The 18,494-nt window shown below is 42.7% G+C and overlaps 1 protein-coding gene across 1 annotated transcript in view; it reads right to left on the bottom strand.

Annotated features, from left to right (window-relative positions):
• The window catches only part of SPOPL (speckle type BTB/POZ protein like), a 64,989-nt gene extending 47,345 nt beyond the window's left edge, over positions 1-17,644 (bottom strand). Inside the window, exon 1 of the mRNA XM_026647441.2 lies at positions 17,480-17,644. The gene's annotated coding sequence lies outside the window, so the exon portion shown is untranslated. The remainder of the gene's footprint in view (positions 1-17,479) is intronic.
• Between the last annotated feature and the right edge of the window lie 850 nt (positions 17,645-18,494).

Raw genomic sequence — 18,494 nt, 5'->3', positions numbered from 1 at the left:
TTTGTAGACCTTTTCGAGGAAGACTGCTCCAATAAGCAAGACATTTTACAATGGGTATACGTGACCCCTTCTCTGCTCATAGAAAGAACCCTTAGAGAAGCAGGTAGGTTAAAAAGTAAAGTAGCATACTGTACACTGTCCATTTTATTTGTAGCTGAGATACCACCTATTGGGGTTCATATAATGATGTACAGGTAATTGATCTGAAGAACACCTGACAAAAAAAGAAAAAAATATATACCCCTTTTAAAATTCCTACAATGGTAGAATTTAGATTCTCCATCCTGATTTGTGGCTTCTGGATTAATCTTTCCAAAAACTTCAGGTTGAGCGCTCCTCTGTTTTTGGAACACTTAGGTACTTGGAAGCAGATGGACTAGAGTACTAAGCCTTCTTGTTTGCTGGAAAATAAGTTTCCCCACTTGGAAGATGATATATTTCAGTCTTCATACTCTGTTTTTTTCAATTGGTTAGCAGAAAAAGGGGATGCCAGTCTTCATGTTGGCTTTGAATTTAAGTGTATGTGCAAGTGAGTCTGGATATTTCTGCTAAGATCCATTTTTCCAATGTAGTACTGATCTGACACTTTGAGATTCCCTGCTACTTGACCCCTATTTGAGGAGCACCACATCAGAGAGTCATCCTGTAGTCATGCTTGCCTGATATAGAGGGCTTTCCGGAAACATCTCCTTTCTTCCTTATGCCAAGTGGTTTATTTGGTATGTGTGCCAAGACCTATAGTAGGGTCTATATTTCCTTTTGCACTCCAAGGTATCCTTTGATTTTTTTTATTTGCTTAATTTAAAAGTGGTTTTTATGACAGTGCTATCTACAGACTCACAAGAGAGCCTACCTGACAGGATATTTAGAGGTACCTAGTATCTGATTGCCTATGGATTGGCTTTCCATGGCCTTAGGCAGGTGGAGTTGGTGTTGTCGCACAGAATTAAGTATTACACACTACTCATACTGTAAATCTCAGGCATGTTGGGGTTGGAGCATCTCCCACAACAGCCAGTTATGAAAATCTTGCTTTAAAAAAAATGTCTGCTAGTCCAGAGGATCTTTTGATTTTGAATGGCACTAAGTGGACACTAACGAGTCTGACCATGCGCGCATGGCGCTAGCACCGGACATACAGGCAGCATGTCTACTAAAGGCTGCTGATGTAGCTTCATTTTCTTTTTCTTTATTGTTATTATTTTAAATGAGACTTTTGGGAGTATCAATCAGGACAAGTTTACTTGTGGGTGGACTAACTCCTTTTCAAGGGCTCCTCTGGAGGAATACAGAGTCTGCAAAGTAGTCCTGAGAATGGTTTCAAAACAACCTGCCTAAAAAAGTAAAATAAAATAAAAATAGTTTCTAAGGTTCCTCCTCCTCCATAAGCTCTGGCTCCAAGTCCAAAAGAACTGTCTTTGCTCCCAGGAAGATGAATATGAAAAACATTCTTTGTGCTCCCTGGGCCCTTTCTTGTCCCTCTTAGAGCCTGTACACTGGAAGAATTTATATTATGTTACTTTTGTTTTACCGGGGGGGGGGGGGGGGGGGGGGGGGGAAAGGAGATTAAGCCTTAGAAATCTTCCTCTGTGGAGGAGTGGCCCCTGTGGTCAGAATCTGTAGTGTCCTTCCTTGATGCCTTTGATTTTCTTTCCCAAGTTCTCAGATTTATTTAGGGGAGGGAGGGGCGCACGCAGAGAGAAATTAACCTCTCAGGATTCCAACACTGAGGGCTGGTCTACACTGGGGGGGGGGGGGGGGGGAGAAAGGGGGGAGTCGATCTAAGATACGCAGCTTCAGCTATGCTATTTGCATAGCTGAAGTGAAAGTATCTTAGTTCGACTTACCTGGCCATCCTCACGGTGGCAAGTCGACCGCCGTGGCTCCCCCGTCGACTCCGCTTACTCCTCCTGCCGAGGTGGAGTACGGGCGTCGATTTGGGGATTGATTACTACCCGCCGATCCGGCGGATAGTGTAGACGTGGCCTAAGTGTATCTTTTCTTTATAGGGTTTTCACCCCTTCTTTGTAGTATAGGGGGAGAATGGCCTCTATGCCCTGAGATAAAGGAATTGAAAGGGGAAACCGCATCTGTCGCTGTGCTGTAGAAGTATGTGTGACACGTGAAAGGTTCACTCTTCAGAGGACTCCCTAAGTGGCCTTGAATTTTACATATGTTCCCTAACCTCCTGCTCAAGGGAAGGGCAGGAACACAAAACAGCCCTTTTGTTTCATATTACACCTCTACCCCGATATAACGCGACCCGATATAACACAAATTCTGATATAACGTGGTAAAGCAGCACTCCAGGGAGGGGGGGGAGGGACCTGCACGCTCCAGCGGATCAAAGCAAGTTCGATATAACGCGGTAAGATTTTTTGGCTCCCAAGGCCAGTGTTATATCAGGGTAGAGGTGTATCTCTCAATGAGCAAGACAGAGTTACATAAGAGTGGCATGAAAAATGGGGCCCCTTACTCCCTACTTGTTCTTCCACGTGTGGGCTGCTCTCCGTCTCATCCCTCCAAGGCTGGCTGTTTGGAGGAGAGTGAGAAAGCAGTGGTGGTATGGTCAATGGATGGTTTGAGGCTCTGGTTAGCACAGCAGGAGTAGCATAGCTGATCCACAGCAAGTTGGATCCAGTTAGCCCAGACATTTTTTGCTCTGTTCTGCCAGCTTCTTTATTTCTCTGGTTGTCTGAGAGATTCCTTACCAAAGAAGCCCTCACAGATAGACCGCACTAGAATCTGCTACAGTCAGCTACCTCAGTATCAGAAGAGGGGTTTCCAGCAAGCTTGCTATAGATCCACTGAGGCTAAACAACAGTCCAGTGATGCTTATAATCAAATAAGTCAAACACTAAAAATAAAGAGGATCCCTTTTTGGTTGTTTTGTCCTATTTTCTAATTGCTCTGAGCAGGAGGTCTTGTAAAGCCTCCCTGCAACTGTTGGAGGCAGAATGATCTGGTCGGGTCTTCACAGGAGTGACTACTGCTTTGATTGATAGGTCTGATTCTGCCTCCAAGGTTTTGCATGCTGGGGTAAGATCCATCATAATGAATCTGCAAGCTTTCCCTACAAAGAAGAATGTCAATAGCATAGACAAAGACACACAGCATGGATCACTCCTAGAATGTCTCACGGAACACCTCCCCGCCCACTGTGGATCATGTACTATCCCTGTGGCAACTACACCAAATTGCTTTAATAAAAAAAATACAGGGAAGTGTTTAATGTAATTTAGTAGTTGGAAACCAAGAGGAGAGCCAACATCATGTGACCATCCTGCTCTCTGCAGACCACAGTTTAAAAACTGCTGTATTACAGCGTATTATTCTAAATGCTTATAGATAAATCCAAACTACAGTTATCGGGTATCTGATAAAAGTATATTTGATGATGCAGCTATTTGAAATAACTGTTCCCTCACAAAATTCAGTTAACTGCAGTGAGTGCCTCATTATTTTGGGAGGCTGTTTCTTGCTGCAATTTTTGCTATGATATGCTTCAATTTATTATTAATCTTTAGAGAGGTTCTTTGAATATTAACCTGATGCTGAATAAATAAGGATTGTATATGATGTATGTTAACATTTTATTGCAACTGTGCTTTAATAAAAAGATTTTTTTAAAAAACAATGCCCAAAATGTAATGTAGTACCCAAACTGAGGACAAGCCAATACTGAGCAAGAATACAAGTTATCTTGCTTAAGTCACATGATAATCCTATTAACATAACCCAACATAACATTTGGCTCTTTGTAAAGCTATACTGCTAACTCATCAACTTTACTCACACTCTTCTGTAGTGTTACTAATGTAGTTTTCCTCCCACCTATTATATGCATGTAGTTCTTGCAGAGAGAACTCATCTCAATTAGTTACAGCCCCCAGGAGCAAGGGGTGTCTTTAGTAAGAATGCAGTGTAATTGTCCATGAAATTAGTAGCCATTTAGAGTGTCCAATGCTTTGACTGATTCTTCAAATGTCTTTATTGACTTTTTTTTTTAAATTTCAGCCATTTCTCCAATGTATTATTCAAAGTGGTTTTAAATTCTAACCTCCATAGCATTTGCAGTCTCTCCCAGCTATGAATCATACATACGTTTGATTACGATAAATACAGCCCCTTGCCACTATTACTACTTTCTTTTAAAAAATCAGTGAAAAAAAGTTTTGTTAAATGTATGCATTCAGACAGACAGGAGAACCAGCTCTGAGATATTCTGCAGGAAGATGAAGGATATACAAGTTCTATAAACTGAATTCTGTCCATTCTACTTCAGTTATAACTATTATATGCCAAATTCGTCACAGCCCTAGTTGGGCTTTTCTTGCTGGCAGCCCACCAGACGAAAGGAATTCCAGCCTCTGCTTTCATGGGTGTTTTAAGACTTCAAAGTCTGCACAGAGTCCAGGCTCAGGCACTGTCTCAGTTCTAGAGTCCTAGATGCACTGTCAGAGTGAGACCCTTCATCTAATACTCCCGCCTGAGAACTGTTACCACATGGCCCACACACCTAGCCCATGGAACCAGTATGGACTCCTCAGATTCCACTCATAACTTAAATATTCCTTTTCTTAGAATTCCATCCAAATGTGAGTGTTCTGATTTATCTCTTCAAAGGGAACATGGTAGGTTCCAAACACAACACACACAGAGTTTGCACAGGACTCAAATACACCATTGACCTTTAATAATGACCTTCCTTCCTTAGAGGTTTTTAAGGTCAGGCTTAAAAACCCTGACTGGGATGATTTAGTTGGGAATTGGTCCTGCTTTGAGCAGGGGGTTGGACTAGATGACCTCCTGAGGTCCCTTCCAACCCTGATATTCTATGATTCTAGGAGAATGACAGAGATCTATACAAGAAAAAAAAACCCAAACTTTACATACATTTCTCCTCTCTAGCTCATCCTTCCCTTAGAAGTGCTTGGGGGACCATGTGCTCAAATAGACAAACTGTGTCTCCCCTTCACCGTCGACTCACTCGGCTCCTGCAGTTTCCTCATCTTAAGACGGTGAAAAAAATGGCCAAAGAGAAAATAAACAGAGTAGCCTCTTTATAACCTTCTAGTCAGTCTCTTCTGTCAGGTGACTCCCTGGTCAGCCAGAACAGGTAACCCCCAGGTCATTTCATTGCTAGGTGACCTCTCCCCAGATAACAGTTCCTCTGTGAAGGGAAGGGGTCAGCCTTTTTTCTAGAGTGCTTCCTTTTTGAACAGGACACCATCAAAGTTTAACAATCCTCTACTGTTACACCTTTGCCAGTACCCCGGTTGGAATTTCAGTCCAACATGGAGGTAAAAGGACAACAGTAAAGACAACAGGCTGTATGCACCTTCAAAGTGGAGTTTGCAACTTCGTCAAGATACATGCAGAGTTCATAATCTAACAGAGTCCTTAAATTGTACAGACAGATTCAACCAAATCATTGTCATAGTAAATTTGCAATTTTATTTTGTAGAGATACATGCTTTTCTACAGTGAAAAATAATAAATGATCGCTTTAGGTTACAATTAATCGTCAAACAAGCCAACTCCAGATTTTTTCACAACAATTTATTTGTTTAAAAAAAAAAAAAAAAACCAATGTTCCCTTTTTAAAAATCTTTAAAGCAATACAAAAATGGAATGTAAACTTAAATATAACTTTTGAACAGGGTGGATAAAAATTGAGGTTTTTTTTAAAAATAAATAAAAATCAGATTTTTTTAAAAAATTTAAATCAGTTTAAGTTTAAATTAAATACAGACTGTTTTTTTTAAAAAAAACTTATTGAAAATTAAATTTGAAATCGACTAATCCAAAAAATTAAGTAATACATATTTGATGTCAAGTTTTAAAGGAAGTCAAACCACTGAGCTGCTGGCAGGCAGTGGCTAAGTCTGGAACCAGAGGTTGTTGAAGTGCTAAATCTGTTTTAGATTCCATTAGCCTTTTCTGCAGGTACAGAGAATATTTTCTTCGTTTCAGTTTACTCAACTATTTCAGTTCAATGACTAGTCCATTCAAAGTTAAGAAACTAAATCATTAAGCCGCAACCACACTGGAACACAGCCTTTAAACTTTTCGGGACAGAAACAGTCTTTTTATTATATGTTTGCACAGTGCCTAGCACAACGGGGTCCTCGGCTTTATCTCAATACAAAAGGAACAACTGGTGTACTGTCAACGTCAAATGAGCAATCTGTCTGGTCTGACAGCTGTCCATGTACAGAGTGACAATTTCTCTGCCTTGCCTGGCTCTTCAGTCCCCCTCATTATCCCAGAAATGTTCCCTAGCCATGATTCCCCTCCTCCCATGCCCCAACTAAATCTTCAGCTAACGGTGGTTCACCAGCTGAAACCCTAACTCTGGAAAGAAGACATACGTGAGAGGGCATGACCAAGAGGTAAACAGTGCAGTCTCAGCCAGAGCTCCTCTGCAGAAAAGCAGAGAGGGAAGGGGATATGGTGGCAGTAGTTCAGAGAGATGTTCCATAGCCTGTAAACAATGGGTACATCTACACTGGAAAAAACAAATGTGGCAATGAGTCTCAGAGCCTGGGTCAACTGATGCAGGCTTGTGCTACAGAGCTACAAATAGTAGTGTAGACATTCCTGCTCAGGCTGGAGCCTGGGCTGTGAAACCCAGAGAGGAGGGTGGATCTCAGAGCTCAGGCTCCAGCACCAGCACGAACACCTACACTGCTATTTTTCACCCCATAGCGTGAGCCTGAATCAGTTGACCCAGGCTTGGAGACTCGCTGTTGCAGTGGATTTTTTTGTTTTGTTTTTCTTTTTTTGCAGTGTAGAATTTGCCAACTGAGGTAGCAATCTGATCTGTCAGAATTGACAGAGCCCCGGTTGTGTCAGCATGTTGCATAGTCAATTGAGCTGAGAGTTTACCTCAGTAAAAACGTTGGGTTAAGTTGTATACCAGATGACAACCCACACCTCACATTGGTGTAGGGCAACCCAAGGATGGATGCAAGGGCAAGTGTTACACCAATTGATGGTGGAAACACTCAGTTGTTGATACTTCAGTATATATGATGCTATCAACTGAAGCACAATTAATCGAGTGCTCTAGTCTAGACAAAGAGCAGAAACCCAAAACTCTTGGCTTGGTTTTAACAAAACATATTTAGCTCATTGTCAGTGTCAGTTAAAAAGGATGCTTTTTAAAAATTTAACATGTTCTAACCCTTCACGAGCTCACAATTTACATTCCCTAGAACTATCCACTCCCCACTTCAATCCCATTAGAAGTCCAACACCAAAATCAGGGAAGAACACACTGATTACCCTCAATGTATCGGAGGCAATACTTCTGTCGAGGTAACCGGAATTCAGTCTGTGTAGAATACACTTGAAATCAACACAGCCTTGCCTCACCCTCTGGAAAAACAGCACAGGAAGGGAAGAAGGATTGATAAATTAAAATAAAGGTCAAATTATCAAACCGCGTATGTTACTTTAGTCACTCCTGCAACAAAGTATTTTTACAGAAATGCAGAATGGTAGCTGTTCATTTTGACAGGAAAGTATAAGGCCTGGTCCACACTAACCCCCCACTTCGAACTAAGATACGCAACTTCAGCTACGTGAATAACGTAGCTGAAGTCGAAGTACCTTAGTTCGAACTTACCGGGGGTCCAGACGCGGCAGGCAGGTTCCCCCGTCGACTCCGCGTACTCCTCTCGTGGAGCAGGAGTACCGGCGTCGACGGCGAGCACTTCTGGGATCGATCCGGGATCGATTTATCGCGTCTACACAAGACGTGATAAATTGATCCCAGAAGATCGATTGCTTACCGCCGGACCCGGAGGTAAGTATAGACGTACCCTAAGAGGTAAGTCACTTTTTGAGAGAAATAAGCCAGTACTAGTGACGTAGATAAGTAACTTGATTCACTAAGCTCGTAGATTCAGTCTTTCTAGATCCTGTAGTAGCAATGAGTTTCTGAATCAGCAAAGAGAAATGCATTACACTCCCTACTAAGTTTCCTAAGCGACACATGCCCACACAAATCCAAAGAACACTGGCAGTCAGTTAAGAGATCACATAACAATTTACATACATTATATCTTGTACATTTTTAAAAGACCTCTTTCTTTGACAAATTAAAATTTTCACTAGGTCACTGAAACTAGGGTCCTTTGCTCTGTCAAATGTTCTCAAAAATAGGCAAACCAAGTTAAAATTTTTAATAAGTTTGCTCCCAAACTGAGCATAAACCTGTAAAACTGCAGCTAAAAAAATTGTGAATGTTACAAACAAATGAAAATGACCCCTAAAAATAATACCTTCCATTGTTGTTTGCACTGTTATTGTAGCCGTGTCAGTCCCTGGATATTCGAGACACAAGGTGGGTGAGGTAATATCTTTTATTGGACCAGCTTCTGTTGGTGACATAGACAAGCTTTCAAGCTTACACAGAGCCTGAAGAGCTTGAAAAGCTGGTCTCTCTCACCAACAAAAGTGAGTCCAAAAAAAGATGTTACCTAACCCACCTTGTCCCTAAAACTGCATTATATAGGCACAGCTACACACTCTGCTTATACACACATGCACGCACGCACAGTACTAGAAAAATCTACTAAGCTACAGTGAGTAGTCATCTTCTCAGGATGAACAACAATTTCTACCGAATCCAGGCTTTCATTTAAAAAAATGTCTAGCCTTTATGGTGCAAACATTACCTTCCAAACATGCATCAATGCAAATTAAAGCAGTGATGTCTGCCCCAATGTGTACACAAATAGTTGTGGCAGTGTGGTGTCACTGCCTCTGCTGAAGGGGACAGCCACTGCACAGGAAGTAAGGTGCCTTACATGGATTGTTGTGAAAAAGTATTCTGGGAAACCCAGACAACCTAGCAATGGGATATGTGGGGTAGGACGGGGGAAAGGAGGCGAGAGAGGTTCCTGTCACACCAACATGCAGAGGATTCTCCTGGAGTAGCAGTGAAAGGTTCTGACAAAAAACTTGCCACAGAATCATTCATTGGGTGGGATTGTTTTTATTGCAGCAGTGCTTAAGGAGGACTCAAAGAAGACACTTTGATATGCCTCTTATAAAGATATGGGGAAGAAAAATAGCAAACAAGCAGGACAATGGTCATACAGTGAAGCTGCCAAAGAAAAGGACCTCAGTCAGTGCAAAAACTGGAGAGGCATTCAACTGCTGTCCATCCCAATTAAAATATTTACATGCATCATTCTAGACAGAACGAAGAAAGCTGTAGATTCAAGGGTATGACAACAACAGGCAGGGCTGAACAGGAGAAATCATGCATAGCTCAAATAGTAACCCAACATATCAAATATCAGTCACACTCTATGAATTTAATAGATTTCCAAAAAGCCTTTGTTTGACACAGTGGATAGACATGTCTTATGGAAGTTACTATGCCACTATGGAATTCCTCCAGAAATGACTCTGATCATTCAGAGTTTCTATGAAAAATATGACACATCAAGTAATACATAACAGCAAATTGACTAAGCCATTAGAGGTAACCACCAGAGTCAGACAAAGATGTCTTATGTCATCTAAGTCAAGACCTTCATCACAGAGAAGCCAGAAGACCTCATCTTAGCAGATGACATCAGTTTGATGTCCCATACCCACAGAGATAGGCAAGATAAAATAAATGATCTCCAGCCTTATGCACAACTAATAGGGCTGAATCAACACCAAGAAAATAAAAACCATGAGAATCAACACAATAAAAATCACCAACAGCACTTCCTGGAATTGACATAGATGAGGTCTGTTATATTAATTCTGATAGAGTATGGGCCTAAAGAGTCAAAAGTGTTAGCATGACCCTGAAACTGTACAGTTTTAACCAGGGTTCAGGGTTTGGTATATAGAGACATCAATCTACTTAGAACCATGGAAACCATACCATTAATTTTTTTAAACTTTTATTAAAGATACAGAAAAAGGAAAACAGTTAAAGCATTTGAAATGAAAAATATTAAATAAGGTTTTCATTTTCTCTTTAGCTGGAGAGAGTTTTTAGAAAGAAAACCCTGTGGTCTGACAGTCTCTTAGATGGTACTAAAGATGGTAATAACTGTCCTTTTCTTTTCCCCAAAAAGAAGTTAGCTGAGATGGGCTGAAGCTGACATTTTTGCTGCTGCTGTTCAAGTCTGATTCTGTTTCATAGAAGGCAAAACAAGACAAACAAACAACAGGGGAAAGAAAAAAACAGCAGAGCTAGAAAATGCAGCTTCTGTCTCCTAGTGTTGACTCTCACTTGCAACCTTGTTGATCGAAAAAACACAAGCACAGCACATAGTCTTATCAGCCACTCCCAAGGCAGGCAAACTCGCACCAGTATCTGGCTGTTTAGGGCATTGCTTTTAGCTGTCTCTTTGGTCACAGGCTTATATATATAGTGTTGTATAATATAGTCTTGGCCAATTGAGCCAGATTCTTATTAAAAAGAAGGCAAAAAAAGAAGGATAGGAAAAAAGAAATATGGTGGGGAAGGAAAAGAACACACACTGGGCAGGGAGGTTTGTGACAAAGTATCACATCCTGGGATTTAGCCAGAGTCAGAGGAGAAGTCATTGAGGTCCCTCTCTCTGACCCAGATTGGTCAGTACATCTTTCAGAATTAGAACAAAGGCAGCCCAAGGCCCAGGAGGATGGGGTGGCAGCCACGATGGCGAAGCTTGCACCTTCCCTTTCTCTTGTTTTTCAGTCATCCAGAATTCACATCTGTGCCCAAAAATTCCCCCCTTAAGGATCTCAAAAGGGAGTGATGGGTGGAACATCCTTAATTATTTCAGCCACCAATTAGGCCTAATTTCCAACATACCAATTTTGGTTCATGGATTTCCAGTCCCCACTTTTCTTGTTTACCAGCCATTATCTTAACACAGTCCTTGAATTATATCAGTAGGCCTTTTCACTTGTACTAATTCAGTCTGTCTCCTCCCTTTTTTACCTTTTCCTTTCAACATTTATCATAGGTTATTAGAACACAAGAACAGCCATACTGGGTCAGACCAAAGGTCCATCTAGCCCAGTATCCTGTCTTCCAACAGTGGCCAATGCCATGTGCCCCAGAGGGAATGAACAGAACAGGTAATCATCAAGTGATCCATCCCCTGTTGCCCATTCCCAGCTTCTGGCAAACAGAGGCTAGGGACACCATCCCTGTCCAGTTTATGAACTTTCACTTTTCACAGCTGAGCTCACAATTAGGGTAAATTTGTAGGGTCAATTATCACAACAGGTCTGACATCACGTCTTGGCAGCGCTGTAAACAAAACATGAGGAACAGAAAGATATTAGAGCTAGAATTTTCCAAAAGCCAAAATGGAGAAACAGAAATCTTGTCCTCCAAACTGAAGTTGAATATTTAATACTATTGTAAAATCTGTTTTACTACAGGACACTGAAACTTGGAGGTTCATCAAGATGCTACAATCTAAACTCCCAATTTTTATAAACAGCTGCCTTACACAATCCTTAATATCAGACAGTGAGGGGGAAAAAAATCATAAATGAAGAGCTTTAAAAGATAATGAACAAACTGATAAGACAGAAAATTATGGAACAAAAATTGAGATAGCTAAGACACACATGGAGGAACGAACCAAACAATACAAGAAGACAGGCGCTGGACTAGAATTCCCAGGGCAAGAGGCAACAAGACAGACCAAGTACAACTTGGAAAAGCATAAAAGAAGTAGAATTGAACATCATTAAAATTACACACGGAGAAGCTAGGACTGTATCAAGAGATCATGAAAAGCAGTAGTGCAGACCCTAAGTTCCAAGTGGAATAAACAGGCATAAGTCAGTAAGTCAAGCACTTACTTAGAAGCCCCAGCCATGCACTAGGATTCCACTGTGCTAGATGCTGTACAAACAGAACAGAGACAGTTCATGCCTCAAAGACCGTACAGTCCAAGATGCAGAACATCCTTAAAATGGGGTGTTAGACACCTGATAGCCTGGCAGTCCCCCTTCTCCTCAGCCTAATGCTCAGTTTTGGGTAGAATGGGGTCTGGTGTAGGAGAGAATCTTTAGCCCCACCAACCCTCCACACTCACTAGTGCCACACCAGCAGAAGACACTTAATTTGAATGTAATCTGAATAAATCAATTTGGGGAGAGGGGGTAAATCCATCATTAATTTATTGTTGACATGACTTATCAGTAATTAATAGCGTGTGTGGAAGGGCCACATAATTGATTGGTGTGGGGGAGGCTGGGCAGGAATAACAGGATGCAGAGTTCAGCCAGTGGAAAGCCAGGGTCTAGAGCCCTGCAGCAACACGGGATCCGGGGGGTCTGGCCAGATCCATTCCCATAATCGCAGGAGGAGGTAAAATGTACTTTGTTGTGGATGGTACTGGGTGGGCAAAAAACAAAAACCCACCAGACTGCAGTAATTTGCAGGAAAACACTAAATCTCTCATCAGTTTGTCAAATTGCTTTACATTGCTGAAATTCTAAGTTTTTTTTTTAAATAAAGGTTTCAATACTTAAATTTAATCAAGGGGTAGAAAGAGATGTGATATCTATTATAAACAGGAGTTAATATTTTTACATGGTTTAAGCAAGATTTGTTTTATTCTTTTACTAGTAAAAATTGTGTCTGAATTCCTTTTATATATTAACCGACTTTTTTTTTTTTTTGTAGCATGAGGGGTTTGCGGAATCTAAGGTTTTTGTAGGTGGGAGTGGGATAAACTTGCAAGAAACAATGCGGTAGTGGGTGGGAGTGGATATTGCGGGACGGAAGAAGGGTTTAAAAAAGTAGGCTGTCTCTACAATGGCACTTTCATTGTTAAAACTTTTGTCACTCGAGTGTGTGTGTGTGTGTGTGTGTGTGTGTGTGTGTGTGTGTGAGAGAGAGAGAGAACACACCCCTGAATGACAAAAGTTTTAACGATGAAAAGCCCTAGTGTGGACAGTGTTTCATCAGCAGGAGCTGTGCTCCCGGTGACGAAGCTACTGCCCCTCGTTGGAAGTGGTTTTATTTTGTCACCAGGAGAGCTCCCAGCGATAAAGAGCAGCTTCACTGTGCACCTTACAACGGCGCAGCTACAGCGGCACAGCTGCGCTGCTGTAAAGTGCGCAGTGTAGTCATAGTCCCGCATAGGCCTCTACCAGGGTCTTCTGGCCCATGTGGTGAGGGAGGGACTCAAGCAGCAGGAGAGGGCATGGCTCTGGGCTCCATATGTTTTGACTGGCGATTAGACTTAATCCTTGCCTTACTGGGTGTTGGGTAAAATTCCCAAGTAATTTATATACATATGAATTAATGTGTTTGTGTCTTTTTCATTTATATTTAGCTGCATATATAAAATTTTAAATAAGTTAAGAAAATACCCAGAAAGCAAAGAAGGATGGATTAATAAAAAAAAGACATTGATTCTTAAAAATACTCTGCAAATCAGGATATTTTACAAAAGCAATACTTAGTCTGACATTGCTTGTAATCAGTTACCTTAGTTTAACATCTAATGCCCTCATTTAGAATTCCTTATTCTGGCAGAAAATCTTAACTGTATTGAAGTTTTGCGTAAGGATTTCCTTTTTCAAAAAAAAACATGAATGCGTCTCAATAGCATGATCCAGTCAGAGAATGCTACTAGAGGAAAAGCCATCCCAAATCTACTTGTCACCAGTACAGTGGAAAAAACAGAGAATGGGAAAATGATGAGGAATCTTGGTACTTGTAACTTCTATTATTGTATAGGGCCTATCACCGTAGCATCTGAGCACCATAGAACTCACTATGGTAAGAAACAGTTTCAGAGTACAAAGTTCTGCAAGGATGCAGGATGTAAAAAGAAAAGCGAAGTACAGTACAAAAAGGCTGAGGTTTAAAAAAAGCTTGTAGCTCAAACAGGAGACAAAAACAAACAAGCAAGAGTCAGTAGAAAGAGAAATCATCAACTTAAACATTACTCAAAACTGAATCTGAACACCTATTATTACAACAAAACATTTGAAAAAATATTTTTTCAAATGTTTACTTTGTGCATTTGACAGTAACTGTTTAACTATTTTCCCTGCATAAGTTAGTCAGTTTCTTTTATTTGCAGCTCAAAAAGTTCAGATACTCATAAAACCACAAAAACTGGCAAAGGGATTTACTAACTGAAATTACTTTTATTGAATTTTCTGAAAATAACTAGCCATCAAGTTAGTATCCCTCTAAGAATTGTAATCAGTATGTACTGACTGTTAAAGACAGACAAGCTTTTCCTATTTTTAATTATCAGAAGATTTTTGCCATTGTTTCATTTTCTTTTCTTTTCTGTTTGTATATCCATATAAATTTATGGATAGCTACCGACAGCTTTAATTTACCATGGTCTTCTAAGGCCTCATGGATAATCATGCATAAGGCCCTACTTGAATTGCGGGATGATTGTCAAAAAATTGCGGGATGATTGTCAAAAAATTGCGGGTGAGTTGCAGACAAGCGATGGAAAATTGTGGAAAAGTAATAATAAACCTTATTATTTGCGGTAATAAAGTCCATTATTACCTTTCTGCAATTTTCCACTGTCAGCCGCCCGGGGCTGAGAGCGGGGGCTCCCACTGTTGGCAGCCCAGGGCTGAGAGAGGGGTGCCCGGGGGCTCCCACTGTCAAAATTGCAGTGGAAGCCTAATATTGCAGAATCTGCAATATCGCAAGTTAAATAAGGCCTTGATAAGTAACTAAAATTTCAACAAGTTACATTCTTTGACAACAATAAATTGTTAGTTGTTGACATTAAAATCTGGTAGAAGCCTGTTTAATATTTTCAGTGTGGCACAAAGACTCAAGCAGAATATTTCTGGATATTTTAAAAATATGTCAACTTGAGATCTAGTCAGTTTCAAAGGACTGAGTTCGAAGTAGTTTCAGATACTATACTTGCTCCTGCAGTGTTTTGTGGTTTTACAAATATTAAAATGTTTCTCTTTTCCCTATGGCTGTCTGAAAGATCCACACAAAGGGGGAAATGACTATGCAGCAGAAACAGTGAAACTGGCACACAAACACGCTGTTAAATGCAAAGAACAAACCAAGAATTAGGGGGAAAAATGCATTTCCCTACTCTCAGGTATAGGACTCTTAGGAGTTAGCCGTAAGAACATTAAGTAAAGTTCAGACATGTGTGTGATTTCTAAATTTCCTGTGCCCCCTTAACATCCTCACCATGTTTTATTCCTTCAGAACAGTTAAGTAAAACTGCAAAATTATGAAACTAGGAACAAATCAATCTCAGAATAGCCTTTAGAAACTAATGGTTTTATCTGAAAACTTTAACTAAAAAAGCCCCATGTTATCCCACGTGATTCCTCAACTTCAATTCCAGAACCAGAAGAATTCCTTTGTACTGTTCAAATCACATGAAACACTGACAGCATAATTTATTCTGCAGAACTGTTATAAAGAGTAGGAAAGAACCCAGCTTGAATCTCAGATACCACATTGACTTTGCATGGCTGACAGCTAGAAACTCCATCTTTTGATTCATGTAAACACATTTAATTTGAAAGCCTCTGACCCTCAAACATCGGACAAATGATTTTTTTTTAAAAATTAACCCTTAGATATGTATGGATGAATGACACCATATCAGAGCTAGGCATTAATAGGAATACAAATCTAAATACTTTTACAGAGCAGAACTTCACTTAAAATAAACTAAGCTATCATGTTCACAATATCTTCAAAGTTAATAGAGTTCATTACAATACAAACAATACACTTCATTCGTAAGTTATACTTTTGAAAAAGTTAGTATTTTTGTTCATGTTAATTTAGTTTATCCATATTCTTTCCCTTAGTTAAAGGGCAAATAGTATTTTAGTATCACCTGTCTTAAAATGCCTTGCCTACAATACAGAACCACCACATCGAGACACTGAAGTTGAACAGTAAAATTTGAGGTATAAGCTGGATTTCAGTGGATCACATAACTATGTGAGACAGCTTTCCTGTTCACGCTCCAAATTGTAGCAATTTTAACCAGGTAAGAGACAACTGTGTTATGACCAAGTCCCCAACAGGTTATATTCATTAACAGCCCAAACTGTAGTGGATGAATCAAGGGTGATATTGAAAATACTGTTCATTGCCATCATTTAGAATGACGTTCTGCAAGTTACACAACCCAAAACAAGGCAACAACAAAAACAATGTCTGTTGTTGTTCTGAGGAGGAAGATGTGGAATTTTCTTAGAAGGCTACACTACAACATTGTGTCAGAAAATAAGTAGGAAAAGTCCAGGCAACAAGCACAGGATAAACAAACAACAATGAAATGAAAGTGACTATCCAAAATCTTATGTCTCCCTCAGCCAATGCCTAAACTAATTAGTTCATACTAGAGTGTGTCTCTCTCTAGATGTTATATAGATGTATACACAGAGGAAATAAATCACAAACGGACCTTTCTACCTCTCGAAGGTTAATGATCAGGTTGAGACACGTTGTTCTTGGGGTAAGGAAGGATGCAGACCAGTGCTTTCTACAGTCACCGTTCATTAAAAAAATTTCCCAAAATTAACTCATCTCTGTTAGAATAGCACTCATTCACAGAGTAGCTGCTGCAGCACTCAGACGCACAAGTATCAAGAGCTCAGCAAAAGGAACCAAGCAACCTTCCTGCCCTGTTTCCAAGCTACTACCCCAATGGGAATAGAAGCTCCACATTTGAAACAAAAAGTCCATAGTCATCATTGCCTATTCAAACCCCTAGATAAGAGGGGAAGGGGTTGAATACCTGATAGTTTTCAAGCAGAAAGAAATGTCAGAGGTGTCTGAGGGAAAACCAGAAGACCCTCTCCCCCCTGCTTTCCTTAGGGATGTGTAAGGGATGAAAAAGTGGGGGATGGGGTACACTGACGCTTCTCTATGATTCTGCCCTGCTCCGCATCACCCCCCCAGATAAACTGAACGCCACACGCCTTCCTTGCACAATCCCCCCATCTTGGGGAGCAGCTGCCAGGGGAAGGGGGGTGGAGGGCCTGCCTCCTACCTGTTCAGAGTCCCAGCCAGTGTGCAGGACTGGGGGCAAGGCCTCACTCCCCTGCCTGGGATTCAGTGTTGGGATGGGGGGCGGGGGAAGGAGGGCACAGGCCCTGCACCCTACCCCCTGTGATCCAGTGTGCCAGGCCTCGCTACTCGATGGCTACCGGGGTGTGTTGGGAGAGAAGGGCCGAGATCGCGGCCCCTGCGCTGGGGCCTGGGGGCGGGACGGGGACAGTCAGAGCTCGCTGCCGCAGGAGTGCTGTCCGGGAGAGGGGGCGATGCGTAGACCTGCCCCCCCGGGAGTCCCGGGCACGCCCAGGGGCGCGGAGAGCCACTGTCCCAGGGATCGGGGCCTCCCTACTGCCTGCGGGGGCCGTGTCCCCCGGCGGTCCTAGGGCGACAGAGCCCGGGCTGCTAGCAAAGGCCAGGGGCGGAGACCCCCGAAGCGGGTGCAGACCGAGGAGCCCTGGGGGCTCGGGAACTTACCGGAGCGCGGCGCTGGCTAGGCGGCTCGGCGGCGGGTCTCATGCTGGCGGGCGGTCACTGGTGCCCGGTGGGAGGCGGGAGCGGCGAGGCAGGGCGGTCGCGGAGCCACATTTCCGCCCCTTCACAACCTTCCTCGCTCCGAGCGCCGTGGACGAAGCCGAGACCTCCCGCCCCAACCCACCCCTACCCGAGACCTCCCGGCTCCCGTACAGCCCCAGCCGCCTCACTTCCGGGCAGGGAGGGGTCACGCTGCGTGCAGGGATGATCTCACATCCGGGTTCTCGCGGGGATGGGTGCTGCCACGTGCTGCGCAGGCGAGGTCTCTCCTCCCCACGCGCGCTCCAGTAACGCTGAGTCCGCCCCGCGCCCGCAGGCTCTCAGCCAGGTGCGACGGGCGGGGGCTTTGTCACGAGCCTGGGGGTCGCGTTGCCCCTCGGGTTGGGGCGGCCTCTGCCCGGTTTCCTTGGCAACGCTGCCTAGGAAACCAAGTCAGAGCGGGGCGTGCCCTGCCAGCCAGACTGCAGGAGATAGGCGCTGGAGAGGGGCCCGCACAACCCGCCTGATGGCCCTTGGCGATTCTCCAGCCTCTGAGCTTTGACACCCTCAAACATACCCCTCAAGTTAGGGCCCTGACCCCCTATGGCTGAGGCCATGTCCAGACAGCCCCGGCACCCTGCTCCGCTAACATCCTGAGTGGTGGCAGCGCTGCAGCAAGGCGCGTTGTGTCTCAGGGGCACGTACCACTCCGCTTCCAGCTCAGGCCCACCAGTGTCAGCTCGCTGAGGGGCCGTCCAACAGCCACTCAAGGGGAACTACTTTTAATTCCCCCTAAGCTTCAGTCCATGCAGGAGCTGACCTGTAAGTTGAAGGTTCCTTAGCAAGACCTGGAGGCATCCAGACCTCTCAAAAGGGTCATTTTTACACACCATGGTTAGCAAATACTAGAATTAAGGTTACCCCTGTGACCTTAGCTCTGCCCCCTGGTGCAGACAGCCTTGAGTAATGAGATCATTCT

Source organism: Terrapene carolina, unplaced genomic scaffold, assembly GCF_002925995.2.
Source record: "Terrapene carolina triunguis isolate 2854851 unplaced genomic scaffold, T_m_triunguis-2.0 Scaffold62, whole genome shotgun sequence".
NCBI classification, from domain to species: domain Eukaryota; kingdom Metazoa; phylum Chordata; order Testudines; family Emydidae; genus Terrapene; species Terrapene triunguis.
This window is presented reverse-complemented; position numbering and strand designations above follow the sequence as displayed.